The 14,243-nt window shown below is 43.6% G+C and overlaps 1 protein-coding gene across 1 annotated transcript in view; it reads left to right on the top strand.

Annotated features, from left to right (window-relative positions):
* Window positions 1-1,029: 1,029 nt before the first annotated feature.
* The window catches only part of LOC126455549 (uncharacterized), a 56,725-nt gene continuing 43,511 nt past the window's right edge, over window positions 1,030-14,243 (top strand). Inside the window, exon 1 of the mRNA XM_050091304.1 lies at window positions 1,030-1,109. The gene's annotated coding sequence lies outside the window, so the exon portion shown is untranslated. The remainder of the gene's footprint in view (window positions 1,110-14,243) is intronic.

Genomic DNA, 14,243 nt, shown 5'->3' with positions numbered 1-14,243 from the left:
AACGTAGAACTACTTAAACCTAACTAACCTAAGGACATCACACACATCCATGCCCGAGGCAGGATTCGAACCTACGACCGTAGCGGTCGCGCGTTTCCGGACTGTAGCGCCTAGAACCGCTCGGTCACACCTGCCGGCAGTGAAGTATGGAGTAGGTGATGTTACCATATGGGGATGTTTATCGTCGTTAAGTTATTGTCCCATCCTCACGATTAAGAAAACGATATATGTGGGACGATGTGAACACATTTTGCAGCTCTGTATTCTGCACACAGCGTAGGAGCAGTTCGGAGACATTGACCATTAGTATCGGCATGGCAAATACCGTGTCATAAAACAGCATCTGTCAGGGAATGGTTTGTTGACAGTAACATTCCTGGAATGACTGTTTTGCCCATAGTCCAGACCTGAATGCAGTGGAACTCCTTTGGAATTAGAAAGTCGACGTCTCCCCATACCCCACCGCCCCACATCGCTATCTCCTGTGTTACAAGCTCTTGAGGAAGAATGGACCACCATTCCTCCACAGATATTCAGACACCTAATTAAAAGTGCCCCAGTAGAGCTTAAGACGACATAAGGGCAAAATGTAGACACACCCAATGAAAAGTTGACTAATAGGTGTCTGGATACAGTTTTATGAGATAATGTTCATATAGGCCTATATGTTCGTTTAACTGAAGTGCAAGTTTCGAATTTTGTGTAGAGGGATTAGCGGACCCTTTAGCGATATTTTCTGAGTTGCGCAGTTCGTGTCCGCCCGTCGCAACGCATTCCTGTCGAGACGTCATAACGACGTCCTCGCGAGTCACATGCTCCCCTGTCCGTTCTTGTCCGGCGGCAACGTGCTGTACCCAGTCTCGGAGCCCCTTCGGTCAGGTAGGGTTTGGTGGGGAGGGCCGCTGACGCCAACGTCCGCGGGGGCCAGGAACTCGGGAAGCCCCTGGCCGGCGCTCCGTGACGCAGACCCGGCCGTCGGGCCCTCAAAGGCTACCCTCCGCAGAGGCGAGAGCTCAGTCGGCGCAGCTCCGCCGGCAGACCACGACGTCAGGTAGCGGACGGATACTGTGGCCAGTCTCCCGCTGCAACAGCACCCGCACCCACAACAGGTAGGTGCAGCCACCAGTGCGCATGCGCGCACTCCGCCGGCACGCGGTAGCCGGCTCGGGGACTGCCAGAAGGCTTCGCGCCGTTGCCGTGGACGTACGTATTCCACCGTAAGACTGTGTTGTCTTGCTAACGCTCCACACACTTCCGCTATACCGTAACGAGACGAAACTGAGAGCAGTAACCGGTACCGCTGAACAGAGGCGGCACGGTGGGGAAAATAGCGTGAAGTTAGATCTGAGAGCAAGTTTTGACAGTCATGCATGAATTGTTGCTGTTTCGTGTCGGAAAAAATGAATACACGTGTTCTCTTTCGTGCTGCTGCTTACGTGTTGAAAATTTATCAGAATGACTCCATTCTGTTTACTGACTTGCGACGGGTCGAACCGGAAGAAAATGGCTACTTAGAGCTCCCTTAGTAGCACTAAAAGATAATTTCTAAATTCCCATAATTACGGAAGAGGCTTCTAATACTAGACAAACGTATCAATTTTTTCCATGTGACTACAGATTTTTAGCAAAAGTTGAAAATTATAAAGGTTTTTTTTTTTTTTTTTAATTTTGTTCAATAAGGGTTGAACAATTACCTGGGCTTTTGAATCACTACTCTCTTAAGATTGTTCCGGATAGTGTTAGTTTTGACTATTTTGTGTGTGTGTGTGTGTGTGTGTGTGTGTGTGTGTGTGTGTGTGTGTGTGTGTGTGTGTGTAACGTAATACAAACTGACTGTAATAACACACGCCAACCATATTACGAAAGTTCAATCCACACGCCACCCTTTAGTAACACATCACTTGATATAGAGAATAATTATGAATGGATGAGATTCTCATCGAATTTAGTTACTGAATTGCAACATTTAGGGTCGATGCCGTCATCAAAGCTCAAATAGCACACCGAAATTTTCTTCAAAGGAGTCATCCAAGCTTTTGCTTTAATAGGTTATACTATTTCTTCCTTTCAGTCTTTTCCTTTTGCTGCATTAAGTCTTTCGTATGAACAGTTAGTAATATTTTTTTAATTATATATATATACCATAACAATAAAATACTTCGTTGGTACTGGCCGCTGTGACCGAGCGGTTCTAGGCGCTTCAGTCCGGAACCGCGCTGCTGCTACGGTCGCAGGTTCGAATCCTGCCTCGGGCATGGATGTGTGTTGTGATGTCCTTAGGTTAGTTGGGTCTTAGTAGTTCTAAGTCTAGGGGACTGATGACCTCAGATGTTAAGTCCTATAGTGCTTATAGCCATTTGAACTTCGTTGGTCCTGTGTGAAGATAGCTCAGGGAAGATAAAATTATTTTTCATTAGTAACACACAGAAAACAAATTATAACTTTACAAATTACCTGACTGTTTTTATTTTCGTAGGTTCATAACATTGTTTCGAGGATGCACTTGGCCTTAAATACATTTCTTCTCCTCGAGTATTACTAAATACGCTGCATCTTCCATTTGCATTCTTGTGATTGGGGATAATCTAATAATGGCGGACCACATAAAAAGAGCGTCTCTATGCTTTGAGTGACGAATTACAGCTAACTTCTCCGGCAATGTCTCCATCTTCGAAGAAAGGAAGACAAAAGAATGCACGGAGAATAAATGTGAACCTTCGCCCGACTTTATTGTATGTGGCAAAATATATGTAATATTCAGATATCGATATGACTCATTGCTACGTTGGAGGCAGGAAAAGCAGAGGTACGACACGGTTTGGCATGTAATCAGGATGTCCATAGTGGGTTTTCATACCACCTCAGGCGAGTCCATTATCCTGCCCACTGCACAACCTCCAGAAGCTACAAAACTGCTTTCAATAACACACAGGGTTTCGGGATCTATCGTCAGTATCCATGGATATAACAGGAATGATCATTCAAAGCAAAAGAGTCTAGCATATATTGGCTCTAAAATGCATGCCTTAAGAGCTGTGAGCACTTGTTCAGCAGAAACATTTGTTTGGCATTTGCGAAGATAAACAAATGCTCATAGCTCTTACAGTATGCGTTATAAGGCCCATGTTTACTGTAATTTTTTTCTTGTTTTAGTCCGTACTTCCACCTTATAAAATATAGAAAACAAAGAGTTTACAGTAGAAATTTGTTTCACAGTTTCGAGGTATATCGATTTTACAGCCCACATTGACGTCCCTGATTATTGTCCATCCCTCCTGTGACACCCTGTGTACTATTTTGTTGTAAGTTCACTTTCAGAGTCATTGAAGTGTAACGAATTCTGGCTTAATTAAATGGCTACAATGGGAGCCAAAATGTAACTGCTAGTTGCTACTTGGTAGTGATTTTAGGTTTTGCAAAGTTTTTTACCATGTAATGGATAATATTTTAGACAGTAATTATTTTGTGATTCTGCATATTGAAAATTTTTAAATACGATAGTGATAATACTGCTTAATTCTTCTGTTGGCCGCGGTTAATGTCAGTGTGTTAGCTACCTCAGAAACAACGGCCGTTGCGGTCGGGAACAGCTCCGTACAAAAGGAGCACACCAGCCGCTGTAGCTTCTTGTGCATACACTTGTTAAGTCGAACCGCTAGAGGAAGAGCCGAGGCCCCGTCTGTAGCGCTATACGTACACAACCCACTACGAGAAACAAGATTTGTAAGAGAGCTGTAAATGATTTCAGTCACATTTCACCGCAAGATTCTGACGACTGAATGGCCCACGAAAGCCTCACGGTCTGCAACAGATTTTTTTCTCTGCCTTTCCTAGGCCTCCGAAATTCTCAGGTGACAGAGCTGCGTCTGCGGAAGTGACAGACTGCACGCGCTCTCGGCCGTCGTGGACGAGAAATGAGCTCCTTGCAGCAACACAGTGTGAGCTGAACGCTAGAACCATAAGAGGGAAGCAATACGTGCATTGTAACATTTTCTAGGTCCCATCAGTACGCTAGCCATTGAGTTCAACTTGTATTACTCATTTTGAGCCTCAATAGACCCACATTATTTTTTATTGTACAGTGATACGAATGATTTGTTGCCGATTTCAGTATATTTGTATATTTTGTCTGTGAGGCACTCATGGGGCTTATTTATTTATAAGTTGGGGCAGTAGGTATCTTCTTTGATTAAACGAAACCTTTTGACTGTATAATCTTTACATATGTTGCAGCATTATTATAACAGTAAATTAAATATGAAGCAGAAGTTGTTCTCACAATGTCAACCAGTATGAAATCTGACTGGAGTGCTGCAATTTACAGATTTCAGAATGCCTCAGGGTTTTGCTCTAAGTCCGCTATTTTTCTGATTACCCAGTGTTGCCCGATTGCTTATTTATCTGACAGGAAAAACAAACGTACCCTCACCACTAGCAGCTAAATTGCATCAGGACTAAAAACAAACTTAACCTCACATCTAAATATCCAATGTCAACTGGAGACGGCCGGAGTGGCCGAGCGGTTCTAGGTGCTACAGTCTGGAACCGTGCGACCACTACGGTCGCAGGTTCGAATCCTGCCGTGGGCATGGATGTGTGTGGTGTCCTTGGGTTAGTTAGGTTTAAGTAGTTCTAAGTTCTAGGGGGACTGATGACCTCAGAAGTTGAGTCCCATACCGCTCAGAGCCATTTGAACCTCTTTTTTGTCAGCTGGACTGTTACTAACCAACCCAGAGCCCCGACAACTATTGATCCATACGAATATCATTCGTTTTCGATTATTTTTATGTCACTCCCTTTACACCTGCGCCCCACGTCTGAGGGTGCTACGGATGTTTTACCTCAACACTATTTTCCCCAGGCATTAAATCATATACGTTTGAAGCTACTGGGTGAAATCATTCTACGCGTTCTAGACCTATGCTGAAAACACACACACACACACACACACACACACACACACACACACACAGTGCTCCATTTGTATATATATGGTCAGTGGTCAGTTTCTTTAGCCTTCCACACTTTGAACTATAGAGACTATGAACATATGCGAATCGTATCATTGGTATCTGTTCTCCATATGAGCCTAAGATTACGATTTGTTTCGAGGCGTGTTGTTAATTTGGCAGAGCCTTCATCGAAGGCATACATGGTCACAAATCCTTAAACAAGCGTGCTCGGTAGATAATTTCTCTTGAGGTTTGGAAAGTAACACAACAGTAACAACAGCCTTAAGCTCCCCTGTAACATTTTAATTTGCGTATTGCTCGTCTACTTCATCAGTGCAGTAAATGCCAAGAACCTACTGGTTATAAATACTTCGTTGACGTGTTTGGGGCTAGGCCCATCATCAGAATATCCGTCAAAGAAAAATATTACTATTATCATATAAGCTCAAATTGCAGATGACACTTTAATTGTAAATCTATTTCAGATACATACACAAACAAGTTTATATGCCAGAAATGAACTTAATACAACAATATCAAGTGGTAACTTACACAGGCTCTCAGATGATAGCAACACGCCGTTACAAGTTACGAATACATACCGTTAGCTGATTGGGTTGTACCGGCACTGGGTTCGTATTTTAAACATGGAGAGACGAAACATTAAATAGATCAATTACTTAACAGTTGCCGTAACATAAAACACAAATAAACCTAATTAAAGGAGGATTCAAAATTAGAAGTATGCACAGATCACATTCAGAACAAAAGTACACTGATAATACACGTGTTATGTGCAAGGGATGATGGAAAGGCTGGACAACTAAATATAATAAAGCTACACAAGCGCAAAGACCGTTTGAATTTCTTAAAAGTGCATGAACAAAAAATGAAATTATATCAGCCTTACATACGTGAGCACGTAATACATCAAATATAATCTTACGTACAATCCGTGAGTGTGTCAAGACGAAATGCGCAGTTGAATGTGTACAGAAACGGCGGAAATGGAAGGGAGAGAAAATTGTGTCAGTTTCGACACCATGAAGTATCAATGGGGGGAAAAAAATACTTAGCATACCTTGTACAGGTGGGAAAATCTGTCATCAACTAAACACAAACAAATATGCGTTTAAAAGCACCCTGAACGTAAAATAACATTTTCCACGTCTTACGAGGGACAGGATCTCATAGGACCTGACAGGAATTGCTGCAGTCAGTGAATGCCGGTCCATTTCAACCAGTTTCCGAGCACATATTGCAAAGCTGTGCATACAATGGGCATTTGGAGACGGATATCTCACAAAACGGCACTGCTGAACGGCACATACAGAATCACGCCTTCGATGGGGCAAACAACACAGATACTTAACAGTAGCTTACAGGTGGCGCTTATTGTCCGACAAGTCCCAATTTTTTTCTCTTTCCACATAGACGTTTGACCCATCGGGGAGGATGTTGATCCGGCAAGAGGCTATTCTGTAAAGTTTTGGGTGAGTTTTCGTACCATGCTCTGGATCCTGAGTAGCCATTTAGTGTTCATAAATTTCGAGAAGGCGTATGACACAATGCAGCTGATAAAACTGAAATCGTGCGGGTGGGGAGTGAGCTTGAAAAGACATATGCGAGAAGTTCATGCCACCTATTCAAGTTTGCAGTGTGTATAACCAAAGAGGGGAATAAAATTACAAGGGGATTAAAAAAGGGATGCTGCTTGTCTCCTACAATGTTTAAAGTACACACGCAGAAAGCCTTAGAGTTGTGGAGTAGTAAATGTGCATGAATGCATTCGGAAAACAAAGGACACATTTTTGTACGCCTACTTCTTTGCAGATGATCAGGTAGTGGCGGTCAGTGAAGAGGATGATATTTGCTTTATGCTAAGTAAATTATTAGAAGAATATGATAAGTGGAGATTGAAAGTGAATTTTAAAGAGAGTGAATGCCTATGCAGTGGAGAAAATGTACGAAACGTAATAGTTGAAGGCCAACACATCAAGGCATGTAAAAATTTTCAACATTTACTATTAAATATAAATTTTATTTATTAATAAATCGTGATCAAGACTGTTTTTAATAGTAAATATTTGTAACTCATTGATCACTGATACTCCCATAATGTATTCAAAAGTAATTAAAAATTTTAAGTATTTGGGTAACGTCCTATAGGAAGGCGAAAGAAGTAAATGAGAAATACAGCAGCGCGTAGGCCATGAGAAAGCAGCACTCCAGAAGCTAAACCCTCTATTACGTTCTTCTAAGATAAGTTGGAAAGTAAAGAAGATGCTCCGTAGAAGTAATGTAGAATCTATAACTACATGTGGATACTAGTTCTGGCAGCTTACTGTAAAAAATAAAACTGAGAGTCGTAGAAATGAAATATCGCAGAAGATCGTGTACACTAACTAGGCGAGAGCATGTAAAAAGTACAGTGATTAGAGAAATGACCCAGACTCAAGAAAGCATCAAATGCCGCCCATAGGTACGAACCATATGCATTGTAATAGCACATTACTAAACCCACAAGTAGATCTGGTGAAAATAATTACACTTGTTTCATGTCTTAATTTAAGGATTTCTGTTCTCAGTTGCAGCATGTGAAGTTGGCATTTGCAGGCCGATACCGGTTATGATTGTATCATAAAAAGTAAATGAGTCAAAAATAAAAAATAATACGATATGTCAGTCATCTTCTCCGGAAACGGAAAGTCGTTTTTCCAAAGCATCACACATAAAATGGAACACCGGCAACTCATCTGTCGTAGGCATATAATGCGAATGGCAGATGGCCAAGGAAGATCTCGATGTAGCATCTCGGGGACGAGGAGGTTAAGGAGGCTGTAAGAAAAAGAGAAATAGAAGCATACGGGAGAGAATTGATAGAAACCGATGGTGACAACTGTGTGGTATGTGGTGACAGCTGTAAACAGGCAACAGGAAAAAGAGACTTGGGCTCACTCATTTAGGTTAGCATAAATAATATTTATTTTAACATTCTCGGTGCCCATTCTTCTACATCTTCATGATGAATAACCTGTGGACATTCTCATCTTCCAATATGATAACATTCATGTTCACATGACTACACGCGTATGTTCCAAATTTTAAGTTCAAGTGTCCTATTGCAGTTCTACTGACCCGCTAATCCCACTGAACACGTCTGTGGCTGTTTTGAACAGTGAGTTAAAGGTAACAGTCTTCATCTTCACAATCATCCTCACAATTCGGTAGCTCAACGGTGTCTAATCATCAGTGAGGGGCTTCGGTTGAATGTGGCGCACCTGAAGAAACTTACGGACTCTTTTCCGTCGCTGAGTTGCGACCATTGCCAACGCTAGAGGCGATGTCTCTTGCGGGTTATTGTGTGCCAACAGCTTAGAAGTGAGTTTTGCAGGCGTAGCGTAGCGTGCATTGACTGTCCATGTGGTGGATTCTCGTGATCATCCGGATACGGCCGCTGCCAGTGACTGGGGTGCCAGGAAAGGTTCGCGCAGTTTCGCGGTTCACTGGAACACGGCAGAGGATCACGGGTGTCGGTGCGTGCCAGTGCGTCGCGTTTCGCAAGTGCGGCGAGCGGCGTTGCGTCAGGAGCGCAGGTTCGCCCTGTGGCGGCGCCGCACTGGCGTCCGACCTGCGGGCGCTGTCGAAAGTGTCCCGCGGACGACCTTCGCAGGAGTGCCGGCCTGCCATCCCGACCTGACGCCCGAGCGGCTGCCACAGCGGCAACCAGAGCGCCACGTTGCTCCCTACGCCTGGTCGCCTGCCAGGTCGAAACATACGCTGCAATCGTCACGATCTGCAGCAGTGATTTAAAAGTTACATCGTCACATAGTTGTATGCCACCAGGCCAATCTCACCCATTCTGGGACTCATGGGTTGGACAATCAAGACAATGCCTACAAGAACATTCGATTATAGCCTGCCCGGTTGGCCGTGCGGTCTAACGCACGGCTTTCCGGACTGGGAAGGAGCGCCTGGTCTCTGGCACGAACACGCCCGGCGGATTTGTGTCGAGGTCCGGTGAACCGGCCAGGTGTGGATGGTTTTAGGTGGTTTTCCACCTGCCTCGGCGAATGCGGTCTGGTTCCCCTTATTCCGCCTCAGTTACACTATGTCGGCGATTGCTGCACAAACAAGTTCTCCACGTACGCGTACACCACCATTACTCTACCACGCAAACAAAGGGGTCACACTCGTCTGGTGTGAGACGTTCCCTGGGTGGGGGGGGGAGGGGGGGTCCACCGGGGGCCGAACCGCACAATAACCCTGGGTTCGGTGTGGGGCGGCGGAGGGGTGAAGTGGACCACTGCGGCTGCGGCGGGGACGGAGCCTCTCCGTCGTTCCTAGGTCCTCGATTAACATACAATACAATACATCCGATTACAAGTTTAATGGTACGCGTATGGAGCACGTCGCATTGCCCAAATTAATTCCCTTCTCCATTTTCTCCATTCTTTATGCATCCATGCATGTTCACGATCGAATTAGTGTGATACCGTGATTATGTTAAATACTTTCAGGAATGATGGATAACGATAAATTTATCAATTTGAGTTAAGGGACCCTCATCCGAAAACCACTGGCTCGAAAATTAGAAGCGAAAATCGCTTTGATACCTGTGACAGTGCATTACACGTACCGGTACTGTTGTTGCTCAGATTGTAGAGTAGGCAACATTCAGAGGTGGCAGTATGGACAAAAACAACGAAAAAATGTCTAGTAAACATTGGCTCAAAAATGCATCTCTTATTCGTTCATCTTCGATACTGTGAAACACATCCCTTCTTCAGCAACCTCTTAGCTTTCCATATTTTTGGAGGATGTAGTATGTACCAAAACAAGAAAGAAACTTCCAGTAAATGTGGGCTCTAAAATGCCTACCTTAAGAGCTGTGGGCACTTTTTTCAATAGGAGAGATGTGTTTCACAGTAGCGAAGATGAACAAGTGTGATATACAGGACATAAAATCCCGTCTGAGGCCTGCGATCATTTTTATGTTAATAATTGGCAGCCAGTGTTATACAATCGCAATAAAGTCATGAGATGATCAATTAACTCATTTATTAGAACATGTTACGCGTTCCGGGATTACACCCATCTTCAGATATGACAAACTTAAACTCCTTCAAGCAGAGCTTCAAGACTGCTCGTGTCGCAGTCATATGTTGTTCGACACTTTCTTTGAGTTGTCAAGGCTGTACGCCTGGTTGGTTAGGAAGTAGTTGAAATTTATGATGTCTGAACATGGGTGTAACGCCGAAACGCGTAACACGTTCTAATTAAAGAGTCAATTGAACATCTCATGACTTTATTGCCATTGTACAGCATTGGTTGCCAATTATTAAGATGAACAAGTGCTCAAAGCTCTCTTAAGGTGTGCATTTTTGAGCCCATGTTTTCAAAAATATTTTTTTCTTGTTTTGGTCCGTACTACCACCTCTGAAAGTTGCCAACCCTACAACCTCAGTAACAATTGTACCGGTACATCTATTCCACTGTCAGAGGTATCAGAACGGTTTTCGCTTACAAATTTCGTCTCGTTCGCTTCCGGACCAGGGTACGTTATTTCAAACTGATACATTTACCTTTCTCCATCATCCCTGAAAGTCTGTAACATCGTCACGGAATCATCCTCTATACATTCCTTGGGAACGGATTACATAATTGACGAAGTGGAGAAGCTCTACCAACTTGGAAGCAAAACAAAGGTTGACGGACGAAGCAAGGAGGATATAAAAAGTAGTTTAGGACAGCCAATCAAGGCATTCTTGCCCAGAAGCAGTCTACCAGTGTTAAACATTGGTCTTAATCTAAGGGAGATGTTTCTGAAAATGTAAGTCTGGAGCGAAAGTAAGTGAATCAACACTGTGAAGGAAGCTGAAAAGAAGAGAATGAAGCGTTTAGATGTGGTGCGATAGACGTATGCTGAAAGGTAGATGGACCGATAAGGTAAGAAATGTGTTCTGGGCAGAATCGACGAGGACACAAGTACGTGGAAAACATTGACAAAAAGGAGGGGTCAGCAATATAGGACACGTGTTAAGTCATCAGGGAATAACGTCCATGGTGCTAGAGGGAGATGTAGAGGGTAAAAAAACTGTAAACGAATACAGAGACCGGAATACATCCTTACACCCTACGTCTTCAAGTGCTACTCTGAGATGGAGAGGTTGATATTTGGTAGACCAACGTTGAGAGCTGCGTCTAACCAATCTTCGGACGAAAGACCACAACAACAACAACCACAATAAAAAAAAAAACAGAATATTCAGATTATCAGATAATAATTGAGGATGCTTCACCATCTCATTAATTTTGACCCTAAGGTCTTGGGATAACCTGCATAATGTAGGCGGAGATACAGTGTATTTCAAGGGCAGTAGAGTAATTTGCACACTCGCCCCCCCCCCTCCCCCCACCATTCATCCATCCAACGTTCTGCCGACATCTCCCTATTTCGGTTTTGAATCACGGTCGCCGCTTAGCCAAATTATTTATTAAGACCAAGACATTACAATTAAGTAAAAGATACACTTTTAACCGCAAATTTTGGTGTAATACAATTCAAAGCTTGCAACAAAGAGAGTCCAAAGTCGCGTTGCCAACAACAGTACGAGGATTTGTTTTCCACAGTTTCTTTTCCGACCAGTACAGAGCCGTAACAAACAAAACAATAAATGCAAAATATATTCCTTGCATTTTCTCTGCATTGGCTCACTTTGCATAATGAGGGTAGCTCCGAAACCAGGAAACAAGCGTATTTGTACCAGGGAGCATTAGATCTTACAGAACTGTTGCTCAACATAGTCTAGTTGTGAATCTCCTTATAATTTCCTTCCATAAAACTCCTCCCTCTTTCCATTTTAGTGACCCTCAACCCAGTCCCTTCTTCTTTTTCTTCTTCTTCTTTTTGTTATAGTACTATTACTACTTCCACCACCACCACCACCACCACCACCACCACCACCATCACCACCCCACCACAACTACTCCGTCACTTCTTCTTCTATCTTTTCTGCTCTCCATTTTCTACTTCTCTTTAGCTTTCTTAGCTTTTTCCGTCCGTCACAAGACTACGCCCCCACGGAAACGACGCTCGGGGCACAGGCCAGCATCTTTCCTATCCTAGTTACGTCACTGTTCGAGGACCTTGATGACGAAGGAAATCAATCCGTGACGTAAAGATTTTTACGTGTGACAAGCTGCAGTGTAATGTGTTATCGTGCTGCGTAACAAACTGGAGAAGGCATCCGTACGTGGCAAAAAGTGGTGTTGCAGAAGTTCCTCCACCATATTGTTGTGCCATCTCTTCCATCGCACGAACCCGGCTCTACCCCAGTTGTACTGCATGCCAGTAGTCCTTTTCTTGTGACACTTGGACAAAATATCTCCGTTGGCGAGAGTGACCACGTGATCTGACGCCATCCCACGGCTGTTGCCACTTGCCACTTATGCACGCTTTCGAAATTCGCTCTGTCACGCTGCAACAACCTGTATTTGCCACGTGGTTTCCGGATCAGTTGCAGTTCAGAGAGTGGAACTAACAATTCCACGGATTCCTCCATGTACGATAAGCGAGCGGTGTTGCTTTCAGCCGGTGGCTGTCGAACCGACGAGGAAATAAATCAGACGCCGGCAGGACTCCATGAGACTTGAGAAACAGTACGGGTGGCGTACTGGAACGCGAAATGTTGAAATCGACGCCCTGTTACAGCGTCCGTTACGCCACTGAATCAAAATCTCTGCGGATCATCCCGCACATTTCATCACTGTCCCTTCACTTGTCAATGGACATCGTGGTTGTCTTTGTACCGCGCTGTGCACACTGAACTCATCGCAGCTATCCCTCTAGCTCCTCTCAGTCAGCTCACCTCTTGGTATGACCAGTCGCACCAATCCATCATCCCCGCTGAGATGTAATTATAGGAAACCACTACGTGAGCATTCCCTCCCTGCTCGTTCTCAACAACGTAAGTTCGTGATATGACCAGTTGCAGCTATCCATCAACCCTTAAAAAACCAGGATATACGGGATATAATTATAGAAAATAACACCTTGCTCCCTCTCAAAATCAGCAAGAAGCCCGAATATAGTTATAGGACCATTCCGTCCGCGATGCTTCTACCTCACAATCCGCTGTCATCCAGTCCAACTAATTATAGCATTAAATTTGTTACGAGTAACACTCGATGCAAGAATGGTGCAAGATGTATGAAATTCTGGAACAAATAGGGGTAAGCAGCAGGGAAAGACGGGTGATACATAATATTTACAAGAACCAAGGGGAAACAATAAGGGTGGGAGACCAAGAACGGAGTGCTCGGACTAAAATATGTGAGACAGGAAAGTAGTCTTCTGTTAAAAATAGAAGTCACAGTTGCAAAGTTATTTTTATTTACAAAGTTTCAAATAAAATAACTTTTCAGCCGTGTTTTTTTAACATGACGATGGAAACCGGCTGCTGTACCAAACAGCCAATGATAGAATCGAATAAATATTACAAGAAATGTAGTCTTTCGCCCCTACTGTTCGGTCTAGTCAAGATTCAAGTACAGGATTAAAATTCAGGGTGAAAGAATATCAATAAGATTCGCTAATGACATAGTTATTCTCAGTGAAAGTGAAGACGAATTACAGGATCTGTTGAATAAAATGAACAGTGAAACTTTCTTGGCAGATTAAAACTGTGTGCCCGATCGAGACTCGAACTCGGGACCTTTGCAAAGGTCCCGAGTTCGAGTCTCGGTCGGGCACACAGTTTTAATCTGCCAGGAAAGTTTCATATCAGCGCACACTCCGCTGCAGAGTGAAAATCTCATTCAGAAATGAACAGTGTCGTGGGTACAGAATATAGGCTGAGAGCATTATTGAAAAAAGATTAAAGTAATGAGATGTAGCAGAAATGAGAACAGCGACAAACTTAACATCAGAACTGGGGATCACGAAGCAGATGACGTTAAGGAATTCTGCTACGTGGACAGCAAAATAACCCATCACAGACTGATCAAGAGAGACATAAAAAGCAGAGTAGCACTGGAAAAAGTTGCATTCCTGGCCAAGGGAAGTCTATTAGTATCAAGCATAGGCCTTAATTTGAGGAAAAATTTCCGGGGATGTACGTTTGGGGCACAGCATTGTATGGTAGTGAAACATGGACTGTGGGAAAATGAGAACAGATGGGAATCGAAGCATTTGTGATGTGGTACTACAGAAGAATGTTGGAAACTAGCTGGACTGATAAGGTAAAGAATAAGGATGTCCTCCGCAGAACTGGCGAGGAACGTAGGGAA

This window comes from Schistocerca serialis, chromosome 2, assembly GCF_023864345.2.
Source record: "Schistocerca serialis cubense isolate TAMUIC-IGC-003099 chromosome 2, iqSchSeri2.2, whole genome shotgun sequence".
In the NCBI taxonomy this organism is placed as follows: Eukaryota; Metazoa; Arthropoda; class Insecta; order Orthoptera; family Acrididae; genus Schistocerca; species Schistocerca serialis.
Note: the sequence above shows the minus strand (reverse complement) of the source record. Positions and strands in the feature narration are given on the sequence as shown.